This window comes from Prionailurus bengalensis, chromosome B1, assembly GCF_016509475.1.
Source record: "Prionailurus bengalensis isolate Pbe53 chromosome B1, Fcat_Pben_1.1_paternal_pri, whole genome shotgun sequence".
Lineage (NCBI taxonomy): Eukaryota > Metazoa > Chordata > Mammalia > Carnivora > Felidae > Prionailurus > Prionailurus bengalensis.
In genome coordinates this window covers 195,302,219-195,325,608 of record NC_057344.1, presented here as the reverse complement: position 1 = coordinate 195,325,608, position 23,390 = coordinate 195,302,219, and the positions used below count along the sequence as shown (strand labels likewise).

The window sequence follows — 23,390 nt, the reverse complement described above, 5'->3', positions numbered from 1 at the left end:
TTCAACGACTCCTCCAATTCTAAGTCAGGGCATACGTTTCTACCAATGAAACGGAAACAGCCTCCCTCCACGCCTCCATGGGTGACATGAGCAGTGCTGACTGAGACACGCTCGAGTCGGATGCAACAGTAGAAGTTTCAAAACAGACCTGCGTGTGTGTGTGTGTCAGGGAGCGGGGTGGGAAGAGCTTTGTAGTCTGTATTCTCTGAAAATATGTGCTAAAGTGAACAGAGATGCAACACGGAGAAACCCAAAACGGAATGCGACCCTTGGTTTCAGCTCTCCAGCGGCAGGACCTCAACGGAGCCTTTGTTCAATATTTGGCACACTGTTCCCAAGGCAGTAATGGTCCATTTGGGGAGACATCTGACACCCTCAGGGAAACTGGACTTGGAAGAAACAGTGGGACCAGCCCATGCGAGAGAAACAGCGATGGTGTGTTCTTTGACCCAGCAAGGCTGTTCCCTGCATGCCAGGATGCTTCTACCAAACAAAGATCCTTTGGAAAAGAAAGAGCAGCTCCTGGCTGATGCTGGTTATGATCAGACTCTTTTATGTGCAAGGTAGTTGTGAGAAATTGGCTCCTATTAAATGTCAGATGACTGTGTTGATTTGATTTTGTGTAGTGGCATAATTTTATAACAAGTCAGATAAGTACCAAGAACAGTACATTTACTTGGAGCCAGAAAGCCTGGGAATGAGCCTCAGCTCTAACGACGACAACATCAGCCCTGCTCGTCATCTAACATAACCCCCAAAACACCCCTCTGAGGTAAGTGTTAATATTAACCCCATTCTGCAGATGTGTAAACTGAGGCACAGACATGTGGAGTAACGTTCCTAAGTTTACAAAGCTGGAAAGTGTCAGATCTGCGATTCTGACTCAAGCCTCTCAGCTCCCGAATCGCTGTTTTACGAACCGAGGGGCCTCGGTGAGCCGACTTACTCCTTCTGAGGGACAGTTTCCAAATATTTTAAACATACCTAATAATGCTTACAGGACTTAAGGGAGAAGCACATGAATTCATTCGACAAGTGTTTCTGGAGAACTGGGGGTGTTCATTGAGTGTACTGCATATCAAAGAGAACTTTCCCAGAATAATCTCTGGTACATAGATGTGTTTATTTAGTTGAATGGGAGAGTGACTATGTCATCCTTTGCCTATCACAGCACACAACACACCCACGCCCCAAAATAATGCTTCCACTCCACAAATACTGAATCTCCATTTTAAGACATCCCCCCCACCCCAGGCCGCCTGGGTGGCTGAGTTGGTTAAGCGCCTGACTTCGGCTCAGGTCATGATCTCGCGGTTCGTGGGTTCGAGCCCCGCGTCGGGCTCTGTGCTGACAGCTCGGAGCCTGGAGCCTGCTTCGGATTCCTCCCTCTCTCTCTGCCCCTCCCCTGCTCACGGTCTGTCTCTCTCTGTCTCTCAATAATCAATAAACGTTAAAATATTTTTAAAAAGAAAAAGAAAAGAAATCGCCCCCCAGGGGCTGTAGCCTTGGTGGGAGGCGGGTCCCACTTCCCACTATGGAAATCTGTGGGGAGAGATTTCTCTCCCGGCAGCGCACCCCCCACAACCACCCCGTGGTAGGAGTCTAAGGAGGTGAGCTAGCCATGCTACCCTTGGACAGTTAATGGCCCTTTATAATCACTGGGGCCCCAGCATGGAGACCAGGCTCTTCTGGCAACTCTGCCCATGTCTCCAGACTTCCTCCAGGCTTCACCCATTTCCCAGCCACAGTCAGTTCCCAGGGAGCCCTGGCCTCCCTTTGCAGCAAAGGGGAAATACCCCTCACTTGCACGACTGCAACAGCCTCTGAACCTTCCTCCCTGCTTCTACCCTTGCCTGTCCTACAGTCAACTTTCCAGCCAGCATTTTAAATATAAATCAGATCAAGCCACTTTGCAGCTAGCTAGCTACCATTCACTGGCCCCCAGCGTGCCTGGACTCAATCCCAAACCTCTCCCCATGACCTTAAGGCCACACACACTGTCCCCGCCCACCCTGTGACCTACCTTCCTTTCACACCCCTCCTGCACTCAGCCTCAGCCACCCTGGTAAGTGTGCATCCTCCTGGGAACCTCTGCATAATGTCCCATCCACCTTGTGCCCTTTGCCAAGGGGCTCGCTCTTGACTTCATTTAGGATTGTGCTCAAATAGTATCTCTTCAAAGAGGTTTCCCCACCAATGCTACTGAAAATAGCACCCTCGCCTAACCACTCACTCTCCTTTGTTTTTTTTCATAGTATGTTTTGTGGCCTAAAGTTCTGTTCTCCCTCCCTTCCTCTTTTCTTTTCTTTTCTCTTTTCTTTTCTCTTTTCTTTTCTTCCTTCCTTCCTATTCTTTTTTTCCTTTCTTTCCTTCTTTTTCTTTCACCCTTCTTTCTTTCTTTCTTTCTTTCTTTTCCACTTATAATCTGTTTCATCCTCTAGAACATAAGGGTATGGCTCTTGCTTTCCTGTTTTTCTAGGGCCTACAGCTGTGCCTGGCCTGTATTAAGATCACATACACAAGCGTACAAACATAGATATATATGTAGATAGAGACAGGTATAAAGTTATATATATATATGTATATATATGTGTGTGTGTATACATATATATATATACATTCAATATAAACATATACTGAATGATTGAGTGAAGTGATTATTATAATACTACTGTGGTCAAATATTTAATACCCAGTGATGATTAATTTTATGTGTCAATTTGACTGGCCCGTGACATGCTCACATATTTGTGCAAATATTATTCTGGGTGTGTCTGTGAGGGTGTTTCTGGATGAGATTAACAGTTTAATTAGCAGACGAAGTAAAGGCATTGCCCTCCCCAGTGTGGGTGGGCCTCAGTGGATCCTTCGGATGCCTGAATAAAACAAAAGGTGGGTAAGGGAGAATTCACTCTCTCTGCCTAATTGCTTTCAAGCTGGAGCTTTGCTTCCCCAGCTCGGACAGGAAATGACACCGTCTGCTCTCCTTTGCCAGCTCTCCCGGATCTTTAGTTTACACATGACAGATCACGGGACATCACATCCTCCATAATCACATGAGGCAATCCCTTAATCAATCTCCCTCTCTCTCTCTCCCTCTCTCCCTCGCTCGCTCTCTCTCTCTGTCTCTCTCTGCCACACACACACACACGCACGCACACACACACACACACACACACACACCCCTCCTATGGGTTGTATCTCCCTGGAGGACCATTACGAATATAATACCTTTTATGTTTCTGGCAGCAATTAATCTGATATTTAAAATGACTCATGATTAAAAGTATCATTCTATAGCAATTTAGAAACTTAAAAAAGACAAAAACTTGATAACCTCACTGTTCAAATCCAACTATTATTCATATTTTGTTTCATTTCCTTCCAGCATCTTCCTACACATACAATTGTGTTTTTCAAGATGTAATTATACTGCATATAATTTTATATCATTTTTCTATTAAATTATAGACATTTTCATCATTAGTTTAGTCTTCCTAACCAGCATTTTTAATACTTGCACAAGAGGAGAGTATGGGTGCCATAACTGACTTAAATTCCCCCCGCTTGTTGCAAATCTAATTTGTTTCCATTTTTCATTATTACAGTAATAAACATCTGCCTGCATAAAGCATTTTCCATATTTAGAATCACTTCCTTGGGATATATTGTCAAAAGCGGGACAATTGCATCGAACTGTACAGATTTACTTAAGGCTCTGGCTACAAATTTCCAAAAGACCTTCCAATTTATATCCTCCCTAGCAGAATAAGAGAGTCCCCATCATATACACACTGACCAGCACTGTGGGTCTAGGGTTCTTCTTTGGTTTTATAATGAAATGAAACAGTATATATTACCTGAATTTGTGTTTCTTCTGTTGCTACTGGATAATGGGGGGTGTTTTCTGACCTCTCCCTTGTTATTAACCTTCATATACACTTGCACGGAGACGCAATCGATTGCCTATTATGGCTTTGTATGTTTTAGTATGTTCAGGGCTGGTCATATCAATGCTTTTTTCCTCATAATTCTTTTTATTAGTATTGTCTCTTCTGTTTATATTTCTAGATGAATTCTGGGAACATTTTGTTAAATTCCTAAAAAAAAAAAAAAATCCCTTCGGGATTGAGACAGGACTTGTTTAAATAAATGAAGTATTCCCACTGACCCTTAGTAAAGTCTGTCCCAGGAGGAAGTATCCTCGCAGTGGGAAGGTTCAGGAGGCCTCATGGTCTCCCTTTCTGGCTTCCCCAATGCATTCCGAGGCTTTCTCTTCCAAGCAACAGGACACCCAACAACGAAGTGGTCTGAACCACTGGCAGTGACTTATCCTCTCTCCAGGAGGAAATCCTCAGGCCAGGCTTTTCTACCTTAGCTCATCAGCTCCACAATGTCTCCAAAGCTTTATGTTCTCCCATGTGGTCCATCCTGAGTGGGTCAGCCACGGGACTGTTGCAGCCCCAGATCAGGGGCCCCAGGGGCATCCTAGCACAGTCCAGAGCCAGGCTGGGCAGGCGCTCCTTCCTTTCATCAAGGAGGAAGGTGCTTCCCAGAAGCGCTCCAGGGGACTTTCCCATGCATCTCATCGGACAGTTGGTGTCACGTGACCATGCACTCTTCGATCAGTTCCCTGTGGAAGGAGTTGCGGTAATTGGTTGTGGCCACTCAGTAGTCACGTGATGAGGCTGGGGCATGGTCTCTTCTCAGAGCACTTTTAGAGGGTAAACATAAAAATAAAATAAGGGAGCTGGGCTACCTGGGTGGCCCAGTTGGTTAAGGGATCGACTTCGGTGCAGGTCGTGATCTCATGGTTCCTGAGTGGATCCCTGGGTTGGGCTCTGGGCTGACAGCTCAGGGCCTGGAGTCTTCTTCAGCTTCTGTGTCTCCCTCTCTCTCTGTCCCTCCCCTGCTCATGCTGTGTCTCTTTCTTTCAAAAAATGAATAAACATTAAAAAATAAAGAAATAAATAAAATAAGGGAGAGTCGGAGGCAGGCTGTTAGGTAACAATGGCTGTCCCCCCAAGACTTCCTCAAACTGCCCTTTGGAAAACACAGAGGATAGAGCCTTGCTAAGGTGTGGATCCTGATTTTGTTGGTCTTCAGGCTTATGTATGGGGGGACAAAATATGCTACACAAAACTAGGTATGGAAGAATATTTAAAATGAGAAAAAAATGTGTAAATTATATATTTTAAAAATCTAACAAATTACCACAAATACCACAAACACTACAAAATACTACGTTTTAGTCATCTGCCCTACCCACCTAAAACAAATTTTAAATTGGTTTAACTCATAGTTCTGAAGAATACACAAAATTAGGTCAAACACAAAAGCAATTCAAAGCATTTTACTTAGCTGCAGAACTGTGTGCAATCAAGTTACTGTTATGTTACCTACACGGATGTTACCTACACGATCGGTGTGCGTGTACAAAACTTTGGTCACGGGAACATCAGTGTCTTTAGAAGACTTCACTTCATCACTGGCCATTTTGAGTGCTCTTTTATCTGGAATGTCCAACTTCCCTTGGGGCAACACATCAGCTATGTGCATGCTGGAATGCACAGATGTGGCTTCCTGGGCCAGTGTATTCCCTGTTTGATAATCATGGTAGTTTTCTACTCCTGTGTAACCAACTATCAGAAACTTACGGTTTCAAACAACCCAAATCATTGCCTCATGACTTCCCTGCGTCCAAAGTTCAGGTGCAGTGTAGCTGGATTCTCCACTCAGGGTCTCACCAGGAAGGAAACAAGGTGTTAGCCGGGATGGCAGGTCTCTTTCGGGGCTCGGGGTCCGTGTCCAAGCTCCGTGGCTTCACAGGTTATTGACACGATTCATTGTCTTGCACCAATAGGACTGACTGAGTTATCAGCCCGAGACTACTATCAGCATCAAGAGGCTGCCTGCGGGTCCTTGCCACGCGGTCCCAGTAGGAATTTCACAACATGGATGTTTGCTTTCTGCCAAGCCAGCTGGAGAGCATCTCTGTGGCTTTCTCGTCTGCAGTCGGCCAGGGGAAAAAATCTGTGCTTCCAAAGGACTTGTGTGGTTAGGTTGGCCCCTGCACCTCCCCCTGAATAATCTCCATATTTAAAGTCAGCTGATTTGGTAGCTTCATTGCGTCTGCAAAATCCCATCATGGCAGTACCTAGGTTAGTGTTTGATTGAATAGCAGGAGAAAGGTGTGTGTAGACCAGGGCCAGGTTGTAATTATTTTTTTAATATTTTGGGGCTCCATTTTTAATACTGCCTACAGAAGCATTATTTCTTACACACTTGTGCCTTACAGATGCAGCGATTCTACCATATTTTATAGTGTGATTCCCTTCAGGATGATAGCAGTACATTATCGTGTATCTTCCAAACAGAAAAGCTTCTATTTTGCCTACGCATTGATGAGTACTAAATTCTCTGTTGGTGATTTCACGTGACAAGACTGAAAGAAGTTCCCAGAGATTAGTTTCTGGCTCTACACATTTCAAACTTTGTTTCGTCTTCACTACCTTTGTCTTCTGAAAAAAAAAAAACAAAAAAACATGTTCTTTGGTCGAATGAGATCGGGCTGTGTGTCAGACCTCCTTCCAGCAGCTAGCAGCCCTCAGTTCCTCATCCACAATTCTGAAATCTAGAAAGCTCTGAACCAATGCTTTACTTAACTCCGATGGTGGCAAAACCATTGAATTGAAGTGGGGCTACCTACGGCCCTTGTTATCTCAGTGTCCACTTTTACACGCATCTCTGGGGAAGTGTTAGTGGTTGGTTGTGAGGGTGCTGCCCGGACTCTGCAAGGAGTCTTAAGACACAGCTTTCTAAAAATTCTAAATTCTGGAAAACAACCCCAAAAGCCTAAATCCTCTGATCGTAAAGATTTTAGATAAGACAGTGTAGACTATTGTTAAAGACTAGGAGACATTGTACTGCAAAACTTTTTAACTAGCAAATGAACATGATTATTTGCTCAGGGAAAGGTGCCTTCCATCTATTCTGACACCAACTGGTGTCTTGCCATTCCATTCTGGCACTGTTGACTCAAGAATTAATGCATAGCCTACAAGTGTAAAGGGCATGGCTCCCAAAAGACTATGCTCATTTCAGACACCAGCCACAAGTGAAGGTAAGTGCCTGAGCCACACACACTTCTGACCAAATGGCTACAGTTTGGGGGTTCCCATGACCCCTTCTGATCTGACAGTTTGCTAGAATGATTTACAGAACTCAGGAAGGTGCAATACTTATAATTGCAGTTGTATTATAAAAGATACAATGCAGGAACAGCCAAATGAAGACACAAGTGAGGAAAGGACTGGGAGTCCCGAATGCAGAGCTTCTGTGCTTCTTCCCCATGAGATCAGGACACGTCACCCTCCCAGCACATTGATGTGGTACCCAACCAGGAAGCTTCAATAAGCTTTATGGAGGCATGACTGATTAAATCACTGGCCACATCATTAAACTCCTTATCCAGCCCCCTGCCCTTCTCCAGAAGTCAGGCTAGCTCCAAGTCTCATCCCTCTAATCTGTGGTCAGTCTTTCCGGTGACCAGTTCCCACCCCGAAACTATCTAGGGGCCAACCATGAGTCATCTCATTAGCATTAATTCAGATGTGGTCCAAGGGACGCCTTAATAACAGACACTTTTATCACTTGGGGAAATTTCAAGGATTTCAGAAACTCTGTGCCAGGAACATTGGATAGAGATCAGGCAAATTAGTAGACAACTTCAACTCATGTCTGTTAACATTCCTAGAATGTTCTTCCTTTACCACTAGTGGGGCTACTACCTAAGATTAATGGCCCAGTTTCTCTTTTTTTTTTTAATTTTATTTAATGTTTATTTATTTTTTAGAAAGAGAGAGACAGAGCACAACCAGGGCAGAGGCAGAGAGAGAGGGAGACACAGAGTCCGAAGCAGGCTCCAAGCTCTGAGCTGTCAGCACAGAGCCTGATGAGGAGCTCAAACTCACAAACAGTGAGATCATGATCTGAGAAGAAGTCGGACACTTAACCGACTGAGCCACTCAGGTGCCCCAGTGGCCCAGTTTCTGACTCCTATTCTTCTGTTGATATGACACCCAATTGAAAGAAAAACTCTTAGGATGTCCCCATTGAGTTAGTGCTTGGCTCGAATTCCTTTTCTGCCCCTGTGTGGGGAACAGGGAGATTTTTATTCAAATCATATTAATATTTCAGTAAAGATGTATAAACATACACACTTCTTTTGATCAAAATTATTGCTTCATATTTTAGGGTTAACTGTCATTCTGCTTTTGATTTATATTTTCCTTACGCTTTCAAACTAGCAATTGCTAGCTTAAAGGAACACCACTAATTTGTATACGTTTATCTTCTTTCTGGCCTCTTTACCCATAAACTCTTATTAATTCTAAAAGCATCAAAATTGATTCATTTGGATTTTTGTAAGTGCTAAATCATAGCGTCCTCACATAACGATATCCCTCACATAATGATATACTCATAACTCTTACATCTGGTTAAAGCCTTATTAAGCTGTCCAGGACATATAGAATACAATTAAATAATAATTGGGATGCTAGAAGCTTGGCGCTTGGTTTTATTCTTGATTTCAATGCAGAAACTTCTAGCATTTTATCATTAAGCACAATGTCGGCTATTTGGGAATCTACTTTGTCACGTTAACAATGTATACTTCAAGTTCTTTCATATTCAACACTTGTATTATTAATAGATGTTAAATTTTATTTATGGCCAGTTAACATCACTAATCTTCACACGTTATTTATTTTAAGAAGACTGGTAACAGAATGTGCTTTGTGAGTTTTTTTGTATAAAAGGATGATGTGGAATTATTATTCTAGAATGTGGGATCATCTGGGTGGCTCAGTCAGTTAAGCGACCAACTCCCGATTTCAGCTCAGGTCATGATTTCAGTTTGTGGGTTCGAGCCCCACATTAGGCTCTGTGCTAACAGTGTGGAGCCTGCTTGGGATTCTCTCTCTCTCTCTTTATCTCTGCTCCTTCCCTGCTCATGCTCTCTCTCTCTCTCTCTCTGTCTCTCTCTTTCAAAAATAAGTAAACTTAAATAAAAATCTCCTCGAGATCTTTTTACAGATATCTTTATTGCATATTCTCTACTTAACCATTGGACTCAAGATTTGGAGGCCTCCAGTGAGTGGAGCCAGATAAACTGCCTGATCTACTCCAACACTTTGTAAACAATCAGTGAATATAATGTCCTGTAATAGCATCTGAACTGTTTTAGGAAACAAATGTTCTACTATAGCAGGGGTCAGGAAACCAGGGCCCGTTGGCCAAAGCCCACCCATCCACCACCTGGTTTTGTAAATACAGTTTATTGGAACACAATCACTTATGCCTATTCATTACATACAATCAGTGGTTATTATCCTATTATACGAAGAGTTCAGCGACTGAAACAGAGACTATATGGCCCACATAGCCTAAGATATTTATTATTTAGGCCTTACAGAAAAAGGTGCCTACCCCTGTTCTAGATACCAACTAGTGTTCTGAGAGAAAAAAAAAAAATGGGAAGGACCTTCCGTCATCAGGTAAGTCCAAGAAGTGGCACATCTCTTCATGAAAATTTCAATTTTATGCTCACAAGAAAAAAAATCTGGAGTTCTGCCTAAGTATAAACACACACATACGTGTACAAGCTCACGCATATGTATCAACTTGATTTTACACTATGACTTTGCAAACTTTTTTTTTTTTTTTTTTTTGAGCTACAAATCCGTTTCCCCTTGAAGAACTATGCCTACCTCTCGGCTCACTACTTGTGGTGCAGTCGTTATTTCTTTCCTTGTTACTGGCAGATACTCGTGTATTTTGTCATCTTATCTCTCCCCTCCCTTGATCTTCTGATCTGTTTGATGGCTTTTTTTTTAAAAAAAGTACTTTTAAAACTTTGCTTCTTGTTCCTTTCTAATCCGTCTGCCTCAACAATTATTTGTAGTGACCGTGGCTGCTGCTATAGTCCGTTTCTGTTCCTGGCAATGCTTATTAACATCCCTGCAATACTTCCAAAGCAGCTCCGTGGGAGGTTCCAGGAGCAGAGGACGTTTCTTGGGAGTCAGGCAAAGGAGGAGCGGTCCCACCCACACTTTAACCTTTGGCAAGTTCCTTGACTCCTATCAGATGACTTTCCTCTTTTGTAAACCAGAAATAAGAATATCTACTTTAGCGAATTGGATGATCTGAGTCAATGCTTGGGATGTGGCCGGCCTGGTTCCAGCAACATAGCAAATGCTTACGAAGGGTCGGTATTCTGCTACAGAATTGCTGCTGACACCATTGAGAGAGATGGTTTTCGATTGAGGCTATCCATGGGAGGCAACGTACGGCAGTGGTTGAGAAATATGGATGTTGGAACCAGATATCAATATCCCAGGTACCCTGTTTTCTGCCTCTATGGCAAGTGAGTTTCTCAACCTCTCCCATCACCTGGAAAATGAAGATAATCATGTGACTATACATGTGACTGTACACGAGGATTAGTGAGATTAGTATGAAAAATGCTTGACGTCCCATCAATGAGAATTACTATATGTATTAACATTATGGTCATAGAGGCATCGTGCTATCGTAAAGGGAATGGAGACTTAAGAGGTTAAGGGATGCAGCTTCTAGTCCTAAGTTCACCACTAACCTCCTGTGTGTCCATATCTGGTTATCTAACTTATCTGAGCTTCTGTTTTACGATCCTTTCATTGTAGGTTTGAGACAGACATTGCTATACATTTTAGAGCATCTTTGGGCCTCAGCATATTTTCACATTCTTGGTTTCACTTTGTAATGCTGACAGTATATCTAAGTTTGTACAAAATAAGGCTTTAGGATGACAATATACCTAGATCAGAACCACTTTTTTCCTTTAACTCTGGTCTCTCCCATGCAGCCAAATCATTTCCAATGTCCACAAAAGGGGTCCTTGTCAGGCGCTGTTTTTATTAGCAAACAAATGTTCCAACTTAATTGGCTTCTGGGCTAATGACTGTAATTTGACAAGGTAATTAACCAGTGCTTGCGAAGTTTCTAAGTTATTCTTTGCACTTGCATCTTTACTTGGCCTGCATTCACTGTTCTGCATGCGGGTGTCCCTGGGCTTTCCAAGCCACTGAGGATCAAGGGGACAGACTCCATCACTTGCCTCAAGGCCCCTCTTGAGTTCATAGCTGGGTTATTCCCACACTAGACTGAAGGTTTCCCTAATTTCATGCCTTACCTCCAGTATAGCTGCTGGGTCCTCCCTTGGGCTGAGATTTTTTGTCCTGTAAATGACTTTGGTATGAATAGAAGCACTTTTGAGGCATGGGAATCTGGCCAAGAAAAATCACCAGGGAAGAGCAGACGTGTGAATGGTAGAGGCAAGCAAGTGATAGCAGCTCCCAGTGAAATTTGCCTCTGGAGTGACTCTGGCCTACCTGTCACCACACCTGTTTGCTGTCCTTAGAAAGCATAAAAGTTAATTTAAGAAATCTTTTGGTTCACCTGGCCCAATAGAATGTCCCCTATGGGAGTAGTAACATGACACTAATTTGTGGCAAAGAAAGCATTTCATCCAAAAAGACTCAAATGCAAGACTGGATCACTTAAGAAATAACTGAGAATTAAAATTCTGATGTTTACTCCCTGTAAGTCACTATTCTGAAAAATATGTGAGCACGGCTTTAGGTCACATTTTTTACTACGCGAATTTTTTGTTATTTTTTTTCTCTTCTAGGTCCCTTTGGGTCAGAAGAAAAATTGGGGAGTTGTTGTGGAGTGTGAAATATACTCTATCCTCCACTTTCCTTTTTACTATTATTTTTATTATATGTACAGTACCTTAGGGTAGAAATTCTAATTCTGAGAATTTATTAGAGGGAAACAATCATATAAGTACTAACAACAATAATAATGATCATTAAAAATTCTTGTGCCTGGGGCGCCTGGGTGGCGCAGTCGGTTAAGCGTCCGACTTCAGCCAGGTCACGATCTCGCGGTCCGTGAGTTCGAGCCCCGCGTCAGGCTCTGGGCTGATGGCTCAGAGCCTGGAGCCTGTTTCCGATTCTGTGTCTCCCTCTCTCTCTGCCCCTCCCCCGTTCATGCTCCGTCTCTCTCTGTCCCAAAAATAAATAAACGTTGAAAAAAAAAAAATTCTTGTGCCTGGTATTTGTGAGGGTTTGGGCTAACCACATTATCTGCCTCATTTATACCACCTTTGTAACCAAGCATTGAAGGGCATTTTATTGTCCCCTCCACCCCATTTTTACAGAAGAAGAAATAAAATTTGGGAAGGATAAGTACATTGCCAAGGTCATACAGGAAGACAAAGGAAGTAAGAACTTGTGGTTTACCGAACTCATAATAACTCTGATACAGTTGTGATGCATTTAACTGTATACTGATTATTGAATATAAAAATAAAGAAATAAAAGACTGGAAGATATAAATACTAAACTGTTCAGAGTGTTTGACTCTAAGCAGTGAGATGATTTTCACCTCCTTCTTATTTTCCAAATTTTCTTAACCATTAATATATATATTCCCTAACACTCTCATATTTTCTCTCTTTAAATATTTCTCCCCAATTACTCTTATTTCCAGCAAATGGTCCAGCCACCTACGCAAAAGAAAACAAAACAGCTAGGTGCTGTCCTAGGCTCCTCTCTTTCTCTTGACCTCACAAGCCCCATCAATAAAGTTATACTCCCAAATATCTCTGGTGGTCTCCCCTTCTCTCCATTTCCAGGAATATCACCCTCATCTTTCTTGACTATTCCCACTGTCTTCACCATATGGTAGCAAGAAGGATATTCTGAAAATGTAAATCAGAATAAGTTTCTTCGTCTCCTAAAATCCTTGCATAGCAAGTAGAATAAAATGCAAATAAAATCCACGGCCGTGTCCCATCCAGGCTCTCTATGTGTCACTGATTCCTGATTCTTCTCCAAATTCTCTTCCTGCCATTTTCCCATCCCTCACCAGACCTTGTCAAAATTTTCCCCATGGTCTTCAGACATGCTAGAACTTTCTCTCACATGCTGTGGCACCTGCTGTTTCCAAAGTCACGGATCTCATGACCTGGCTCTTGAGGGGCTGATTCTTAGTCAACTCCTGTTCATTCTTCATGTTTCTGCTAAGACGCCTCTTCCTCAGAAAGGACTCCCTGGCCATTCTATCAAAAATGGGTTCCTCATCCCATTGTGTTCCCAAAGAATGCTGCTGTGTTCTCCTTCCACTGTTTGAAATTATTTTGTGTTTCTGTTTCTTTTCTTGTTCATTATCGGCCTTCTTCCAGAAGATAGACACATCGTGAGAGAAGGGACTTTGCCTTTCTTATCCCGTGCCTGGCACAGACCCTGGCTGCCAGCGGTGCTCAGTAATCACCACCAGCAGAACTGTATTTTGCCAGGGACACACACTGCCCATGGGGCAAGCTCAAACAATTTCAAACCATTACAAATTTACTCGTGAAACAAGGGCATGACTCCACGGGAGTCAGGGACCAACAGGACACCTGGGAGCCCTCGAAGTTAACTTCTGTATAGAAGACATCATCAGTTAAAGCACAAGATGCAAATGAGCCTGTCTGAAGTTTCCATATATGTTAAGACATAATAGCAACTGCAGAATGGTTTACAACCTTGAGCGACCAAAGCTTTTTTTCACAAGAGTATTTGACCGCTGACACTGGATGGCATTATGAAGGCATAACGGTAATTAAAAAACAGACCCTCAGTCAGTTTTAGCACTGATTTTAGCTTGTCTTCAGATAATAGACTCTGTCGTTACCTGAACCAGGATGAGTGCCTCCCACTGCTGGGATGAATTGGGGCTCACTGACCATTCACAACTTCTACAGCCTGTGTCTGTCCTGCTGTGGGTCCTGCTCAGGCCACTATGACTTGGGTTCCCTCTTCTAGAAAACAGGTATACTTCATGGCTTCCTTATTGGGTTTCTGTGAGAATTAAATAAGAAGGGAGCATAATATTTTAAATGTTTGGTAATCGCATTATGCCATTTTGAAGGGTAGAGATGGTCGTATTAATCTTTTTATGTTAAGCAATAAACCAATGGTAGGAGCTTCACTGACATTTATACAAATGATGACAGTGAATCTTGTCTTTTTAGCCTCACTCATTCCACAGAGGGTCCTTAGGACCTCAGAAAATATTTGCTCAAAGGCGTTATGAAAGATCAGGCATCGTCCCCACCAAATCTTCCCCTGAGTTGCCCTTCAGATAGGCCCTGGGTTCCTGGATTGGGTCTCAGGCAGTAAGAAGAACAGATTTTCATCTCAAGTTCTGGTCTACAGAGGGACCTACCACCTTAACCATTGTATCTGCTTTTGCCTTGTGTCAGCTTTCTGTTGGAAAAGCAAGGTGGACAGAGCAGGGAGCTGAAGGTAGCTGGACAGGAGTTCCAATCCCAGTGCTGCTTCTTATGGGCTGTGTGACTTTGGGCATTTTACTCAACATCTCTGAACTTAACTACTTCTGCCCACCAACGGAGGTAATACACTCCTTTTCATGGGCTTACCATGAGAATCAAATAAAATAGCATTCCATACCCAACATGATGTCTAGAACACAGTCAATGCCCAATAAATATTAATTTGTTAATGTCTTCTTTCAAGCCTTTTTTGTGGGAAGAGAGTGGGAGAAGGAGGGAAGGAGGAGAAAAAAGACAGGCTCAAAAGACAAATCATGTGATGTCTGCAGAACACAGCAGGTTTCTTGGAAAAGCCATAAAGAGCAAGAAGCAGCACTCAGCCCAGGCTGTGTCCATGACCACGGGCTAAACCCTGCTGTTTGCAGATGGGGAATTCTGGAATGGCAAATATTAGACCAAGGCAAACGGGGCTTTTGTGACTTTCTTTGGGGCTCCTTTCTGAGGAGTGTCACTTTGTGTGCCAGCTCTCCACCTCCGTCTGTTCCCTGGCCTCCGGAATGTGGCCCCCACAGCAGAGCCTGAATCGTTACCAGGGCAATGACGATATCCTTGGCTCAGAGTGTGCTGATGTGGGCTTGAATGGCTGGTCAGGGCTTAATGACCAGGAACTCCTGATGTTCAAGGGCAGTGCTGGCATTAAGATGGCATGAAAGCTGGCAGCCCCGTGGAGATTTGTTCGCTCCTTCCTCCCACATTCAGAATTTCAATTTACTTTTATCTCTATGCATCCAGGTCAGGAGCCATAGGGCTTTTGATCATGGTATTAGGTGGCATATCTCTGACTCCAAAAGATCCTGTTATGCACTGAGTGTTTGTGTCCCCCCAGATCCATACGTTGAAGTCCTAACCCCCAGTGTGATGGTATTAGAAGGTGGGTCCTTTGGGAGGTAATTAGATTCAGATGAGGTCACGAGGATAGAGCCCCCATGATGGGATCTCTTATAAGAAGAAATCAGCGAGCGTTCTCTCCGTCTCTCAGTCATGTGAGGATAAGCAAGGAGGCAGCCTCCTGCAAGAAAGCTCTCTCCAAGAACCAAATAGGCCAGCACCTTGATCCTGGACTTCTCGGTCTCTAAAAGTGAGAAAATGCATTTCTGTTATTTAAGGCACCCTTATCATATTTTGTTATTGCAGTCAGAGCTAAGGTAGCTCCTTAGAAATGTGTGTTTTCTGGGGTCACATATGCCTGGGCTCCAATCCCAGCTCTGGGGTTTCACCCCACTTTTCTGAGCCTCAGTTTCCTTGAAGAGTGGGAAGGGACAAGAAACAGAGAAAAGAGTGTTCCACTTACCTCTTTCTAATGAACCACCCCAAAACTTGGCTTAAGACAGCAATTATTCTCTCTCATAGTTCTGTGGGTTGACTGGGCTCAGTGGGGTGTCCTCACTTGGGGTGTCTGGAAATGCACTCATCTGAAGGTTGGACATCCAGACGGCTCCTCCTGTGTGGTGTTATATTATGCTAGCTCTCATCTGGCAGCTCAGTTAGGACTGTTGACCTGAGAGCCTATGTGTGGCCTCTCTGTGTGATGTGAGCTGATTGCAGTGTTGTGTATCCCACAGGAAAAGCCCCCCAAAAGAGCATTCCGAGGAGCTCAGGCAGGAACTTCAAGGCTTCTTACGATCTTGTCTTGGAGGCCCCAGAACATCACTTCCTCTGTCTGCTCATGATCAAGCAAGTCACCTGAGTCAGCCCACCTTCAAAGGAAAAAACCAGACTTCACTATTTGATGACATGGAGGTGAGATCACAACACAGTAGAGCATGTAGGATAGGAGACACTGGGGCAGCAATCTTTGACAAATATAGTCAGCTGCAAAAAGACAAAAAAAGGGGGGGACGTGAAGTTGGTTTGGTTCCCTTTCAGAAGGCACACCTGTTCATTCTCTGATTCAATTTGATTCTATCTATCTCCATTGTTCACAGCTTTATCAGTAGTGGATGTGATCTTAGTCCTGTGGTCCGCATCTTTAGTCACGGAGTACTCTCTTAGAGAAAGACAGTGGCATCTCACTTCAGCCTCTGCTAATGATATGTGTCCAACAACCCTTGACCAGACATGGCGTTCCTTCACTTGGTTGCCATTTGGGCGTTCCCCCTGTTCTTGCCCTCTTTTCTAATTTCCAGTGTTTCTTCAAATAGAACTCAAGAGCCACCGAGATGTTCTTCCCTCTTTTCTGAGGATTAGAGAGACTTGGGGATAAGTCAGGATGCCCATGCACATAGTCCAGAATCTACAAGCTTCCTAAACTGGGAAGCCGGCACCACTAACTACAAGGTACACATGCCCAGCACTTCCTTATGGTGTTTATTAATCTTCTAGGCTGCATACAAAGTTACTACAACATTCTAGTTAAAAACAATATCCATTTATTATCTCCTAATTCTGTGGGTGTGAAGTTCTTGGCTCAGATGATCACAAGACTAAAATCAGGGTGTTGACCATGCTGAGTTCTCATTTGGAGGCTCTGGGCGCCCAATCTGCTTCCAGGTGAATTCAGTGTCTTGGCACAATTCAATTCCTCGTGGTTGAGGACTGAGGCCCCAATTTTCTTATCGGTGCCAACCAGATTCACTTGCATCTTCTAGAGGCCACCGGCATGCCTTGCCATGTGGCTCCTTCCATCTTCAATTCACCAATGGAAATCTCATGTACCCCATCTCCCTCCCACTTCACATCTCTGATTGCCTCTGTCTCTCTCTGATTTCTAGACCCGCACAGAAAGGTCTCACGGGATTAGGTCAGGTCCCAGACAACCTCCCCATCTTAAAGCAAATTGATTTGAGGCTTTAATTGTATCTGAAAAATTCTTTCACATAAGAACCCAGACTAGTGATTGATTGGAGACTGGGAAAGGTATGAGATATGTGTACATCAGGACCTGAAAGTTTTAGAACCATCTGAGAAGTCTGCCTGCCACACCATGCTTCACCCCTCCCCAGCGGCAGCACCGGGCAAGACCTAAAGGTTCTGCAGATCAGCAACATCCATCTGGCAAGTGAAGTGCCCTAGCTTCCAAAAGAAATTCTCTGAAAGCAACTCCTTTCTTGGTTTCCAAGGAGGGGAGGTGTTTCATCTCAAACAATGTTGGCATTTTCCAGTGCCTCCTCGTCATCTGTGGTCCCCTGTCATTCTCACAGCTTGACAAGTGTTTGTGACCGGTCAGAGGCAGAGGGAGCAGCTAATTCTGCTACCCCTTAGAAATCTTTGGGCATGATGCTTTTATCTTGGCCTCTGATGGAGGCTTCATTTAGAATGTGGGCTACTAGGACCTCCTTGTCCTCCAATTTCAGGGCTCCAATAACGTCTCATCAACATTCTATGACACGATTATTCATTGGGATAATGTACCTTAGAAGCTGTGCCCTGGGAGCAAGGAAAGGACCATTTAGCCACTCTTGGACATCAAGACTTCAGAATAATAGCCTATTTCCTTTTCTTGGAAAACAACAAATAAACACCATCAGACAACACAAGTCCACGCTTGCCTATTTCCATTGCGGAAGGTTAGGGAACCCCAAGCTGAATTGTTGTGCTACATAGCATTCTGGGCCAGTCATTTCTCCTCACTTGATCCTTTACTTCCTGAAGAATGTTCCCTCCTGCCAGAGAGAGGTGCCAATTGGGAGGAAACACAGGAATCTCCCATTGTATTAGCAATGCTTTATTCCTTTAACTAGGTATATGATGTTCATTATTAATATTTATACATAGGTGTATATCTAAAATATCATATAGAAATTTTTCACCACGAGAAAATGTCCCCACAGAGCCCTATAGCATTGTATTAACCTCTGTAGGCCTGTTTTTTCTGCTCAACTGAAGAGCTCCATAGGACAGGGACACTTGCTTTGGTATCCACAACCACGCACGTGGTGCCCCATACAGAACTGACTCTGAAATCTATTTGTAGACCAAGTGCAAGGTGTCCTGGTAGTTTATCAAGCTGATTTACCTTTCTCCTTCTCCTCCCCCAAATTCTACCCAGGCATTAAACCGAGCTCAGCATCACCCTTCCCTGACTCTTTCCAGAGCCTTGCAGGGATGCAGACAGTCCTCATGGACATCTCAATGAGTGTCTATACTATTTGCATTGTGTGCTATAAAAGAGGAACACTAAAGAGATGGACATTTTATCGAGCACTAGAAGGAGACACAACTTTGTCTCATGTCTCCCCACCAACACTTCTGTGGGGCACATATGATTCTCACGGTAGGGTTCGTTCACGCCAGGATAATACAGTGAGCATCTGCTATTGGCCGTGCGTTGTAGAAAACTCGGGAGATACGGCAATGGAAACACAATAGAGGAAAATACCCTTTCTTCAAGGAGCTTTGAATCAAAATAGAAAAATAGGAACCGGGCTCAGGGAGGTCTGTGATCTCTCGGCAAGCCAGCATCTGACCTCAGTACATGGCTCTGACAGTCGTTACACAAGGCAGTGTTCCGGGTGTTTCCTACTCTGCTTCATTTAGTCTCACGACCCAACAGAGTAAGGATACATATTGCAAATGAAGGAACTGGTGCCCTGAGCCACTTACACGGCTTGTATGAGATTGTGCAGATCGAGTAGTGACCCCTAAAATTCCACATCCATGCTGAACCTCAGAATGTGAGCGTGTTTGGAAATATGATCTTTGCAGATGTAGTTAAGGTGAGGTCATACCGGACTGGGGTGGGTCCTAATTCCAGTGACTACTGTTCTCATGAGAAGGCCACATGAAAACACAGAGGGACACACAGGAGGAAGGCCAATGCCATGGCTAAGATCACCGAGGACTATGGAAAACGCCGGAAGCCACAGGGAGGCCTAGACCTCTTCTCCCGCAGAGCCTCCTAAAGAACCCACACTACTGACACCTCGATTTCAGACCCCTGGCCTCCTGAACTGTGAGCCAATAAATTGTTGTCTCAAGCCACCTGGTTTGTAGTAATTTTTTACCACATCCCTAGTGAACTAATACAGAGACTGAGGCGAGAGCCAGGCCCATATTTGGTTCCAGAGTCCAGGCCCCGGTGGCCACTCTCTACTCCCTCAGCAAAGCTGAGGAGAGAATGAGCTGAGAGGATGGAAATGAGCTCTGTAAATTTTGATGTGTTCCTCAAAGGTTGTGGATTCTTTATCATTATCATTTTAGGAGATTCTGTTCCCCACATTATCTGAGACCCAGTAAAATGTTGATATTAAATAAAATGAGATATAGATCACAACCCCTTCTCCACTATTAAATCAACTCTTTAAAATGGTATTTCCAGGGGGCACCTGGGTGGCTCAGTCCGTTCAGCGTCCTCCTTCAACTCAGGTCATGATCTTTTGGCTCATGGGTTCGAGCCCCACATCGGGCTCTGTGCTGACAGCTCAGAGCCTGGGGCCTACTTCAGATTGTGTCTCCCTCTCTCTCTGCCCCTCCCCTGCTAGAGCTCTGTCTCTCTCTCAAAAATAAACAAGAAAACAAATTTTTTTTGAGTAAATAAATAAAATGGTATTTCCAGAATTCCCCCAGCTTTCACTCTGCCCCTGCTTTATTCAAAATAACATCCTGGCTGTCTGTACCCAGAACTGTGTGAGAAAGCCCCCTCGTAATAACCTGAAAACCGGCCAGTTCCCCGTTGTTAAAACTTGCACTAGCACGTACAGGGCCCGGACAGATGGGGACAGACAGGGGCATCCCGGACTCGCTAAAACTGTGTACTTATAAACGTGGTGCCGGATTTTGTTGTTGTTTGATTGTTGTTCTCATCATCCAACAACCACTTAAAACGTCATCTTCGCATGTAACCGGGTTATAACAAAACAAAACAAAACAGAGTCTGCTCTCCTAAGAGGATTTTCTCAAGGACACGAATGGGCTTTAGTCTTATTTGATTGTCTGTGTCCCCTCTATTCCCACCACAGTCACGTGCGCGCGCACGCGTGCATGCACATGCATGTACACGTGTCTGCATGCCTATACACGCGTGTGCATTTGCACACACACGCATACAGTACATGCTCCACACTTCCCTCAGACCTCACTCACTCCTTTCTATCTTCACGGCCAGCCCTGCTTTACTGACCTGTAAGAATGTTAATAATAAAAGCTGTATCCATGCCAGGCACTCTTTAATCCCCACGGTACAGCCGTGTAAGATGAGGCACAGAGAGATTATACGAGGTGACCCAGCTCTTTCCCTAATCTTCTTGTATTCTCTCTATAATCCTTTTGTAGTTGTGTTTGGGCTTCCTGGGATTTTAAATTCCACCCTATGCCGCTGACTCCAGGATTTCGGACTCTACCCAGACTTTGTGATCCGAGCTCACATAAACAACGGCATAATTGCATCTTTCCTTGGATGTGTCAGACCTCTCAAAAGCAAGGTGTTGGAAACAGAACCCTCTCCTTCCCCCACATGTACTAGAACTTGTTTCAAAGTGGTTACGACCCTCCCCCACCCCCTTGCCTCTCAGTAAACGTACCACCGTCCCTCCACGCAGTTGTTCAGTCCAAAAAACAGAATTTCTCACAGTTTTTCCTCTCCTATCTTTCCCTCCCTGATCACACAAGAGCCAGTGTTGCCATATACCTTCCAAATATACCCCTAACTGGTCTACATTTCCCCATCTCTGGTCTTGTCCAGACGCACTAGGATTTAAGAGTCTCCCGATGGGCCTCCTTACTTACACTTGGTCCAAAGACTTCCCTAAAACCAAAATCCAACCCGGAATTTCCCTGAATGATATCTAGTACATCGTGTGGTCAGGGAACGGGGCTTTTGCAATCAGTCTCAGAAAACTGGCTAAAAATGCCACCAAATGCTATTTTCAAAACTCCTATGGCCACCAATTTGATAGCTTGGAAATACTGAGTGGTCAGGGATGGATGAACCTCGTCAGGTGTCTAATTTGTATGTCCCTGAACACCAGGGCTGTGCCTGACCATCAGGCACCTGCTTGGCCATTAGGCTCTGGTCAGCGTGACTTCCTCATCACCCTGGTTCTGCCGTGGCAGCCACATGCCTAGGGTGGGAGAACAGGAGCGGAGCCTGAGAAACAAGGTCAGACGTAAGAGGGCCTCATAGGTTGTGGTAAAGGGATTGGATTTTATGCCGAAGCAGTGAGGCCAGGAGGGAGCTCAGACGAGCTCATCGTGGAGGTTTCGTCTTGTGGGACAGCAGAGCCGCGATGTCCAGATCCTAACTTGAACAGCAGGTTGGGGAGCAGGTACGAAGGCAAGATGCTAGCATCCAAACAACACTGAGCGCAATACAGAACATACTAGAATGGTGGCACGGAAAGATCAATTCAGTCTGCCTAAGAAGTGTTTCTGGACAAAACCATGCAATCAACTACCAGGTCTTTCTCCAAGGCACTCTTCAAAGAAAGGTTAAAACAAACGGGAAAAGAAGCCAGGGGTAAACCTGGAACCTGAGTGAGAAGGAAGAAATGGGACTGATTAGGTGGCTGGAAGAAGAAAGTTTTTCAAAGCAGTCGTCTCTCACGGGAGCTTGCTGTGGAGACATACCCTGTCACACGGTGTGATCGAGTAGGGTAGGGCACAGAGCACAGGTGAATCGTGTGAGGTAGGGGACAGAGCACCAGGCTGGAGTCCCAGTTCTGCCACCAAATAGCTAGGAGGCCTTGGGAGAGCCACTTAGTCTCACTGAGCTCCAATCATTTCATGAGGAATATGATTACTGGGGCTCCTTTCAGCAGTCAGATTGCAGTATTCTAACACCAACAACAAGAAGAATTATTCCTGGAGAATTTAACATTTCAGCAATCTTTCAGATCATGCAACAAAAAGGGGGGACAATTTTTAAGGTGGAGAGAACAGCCTGTGTGGAAGGCACAAGAAAAGGAACATACTGGTGGAAACCAGGGCTCCAGATCCGGGGGGGCCAGGGGAGGGGTAGGTCAGGATGGGCCCCTGGAGGCGAAGAGTCAAATTCAGAACAGGGGCGCCTGGGTGGTTCAGCCGGTGAAGTGTCCCACTTCCAGCTGAGGTCATGATCTCACCCTTCCTGAGTTCAAGCCCCACATCAGGTCCCATACTGACTGTGCGGGACCTGCTTGGGATTCTCTATCTGCCCCTCCCCCACTTGTACTCTCTCTCTTTCTCTCTGAATGAATGAATGAATGAATGAATCAAATTCAGTCCAGACCATTGGCAATATTCCGAAGGAGCCCAATTTGAAGCGGAGGGACACCTATTTGGAGTGGGGAATGCCACCGTGATAGGAGAGTTAACCATCACTTAATGGAAGGGGATGCCACAAAGGAATGAGACTCTCAATCCACTTCTGACACTCCCTGCCGGTGTTCCAGGCCTCTACTCTGTGTCCCTGCAGCGCTCTGTGCTCACCCCTTTCACGGCACCACCTGCGGCCATCACGCTGCCTTTGCGTTTACTGTTTCATGATATCAGAACCTAGCTTCCCGTTTAGGATACTCAGAACATAGAGACCTATCAAAAAAAATTTTTTTTAATTGAAAAGCACCTGTAATCTAATCATCCAAAACTTCCTAAGTAAACCATCTGGTGGATGCCCCCTGGGCATTTTTCCTACGTGCGCGTCTATGAGTTTGTGTGTACAATCAAAATTAGGCTCATAGTGTCCACATCCTTTCCTAACCTGTGCTTTTTTCAATTCATAATATCGTAAAAACGAATTCCGATGTCCACTCATATCCACCTGTACCACAATATGCAGTGGCTCCCTGATGTTTCACGGCATAGTCTGGGTAACCACTCTGTGGCCTTTGAATATCGGGTTGTTTCTAATATTTCACTTTGATAAGTAAGCCACGGTGCGTACTTACCTTTTCACCTTTGTCTAAATATTTCTTTAGGATAAATCCCCAGAAATAAATTACTCTTATTAAAGAGATCTACACTTTTAAGGATTTAGAAAATGCTGCCAAATATTTCTTGGGAAAATCTCTCTCTCGTGAGTGGCCCC

At 44.3% G+C, this 23,390-nt stretch overlaps 1 non-coding gene across 1 annotated transcript; it reads left to right on the top strand.

Moving 5' to 3' along the window:
- The first annotated feature begins 1,257 nt into the window (after nt 1–1,257).
- TRNAR-UCG lies at nt 1,258–1,342 on the top strand. The gene has a single exon. It is a non-coding gene; the product is annotated as a tRNA-Arg (tRNA).
- The last annotated feature ends 22,048 nt before the right edge of the window (nt 1,343–23,390 follow it).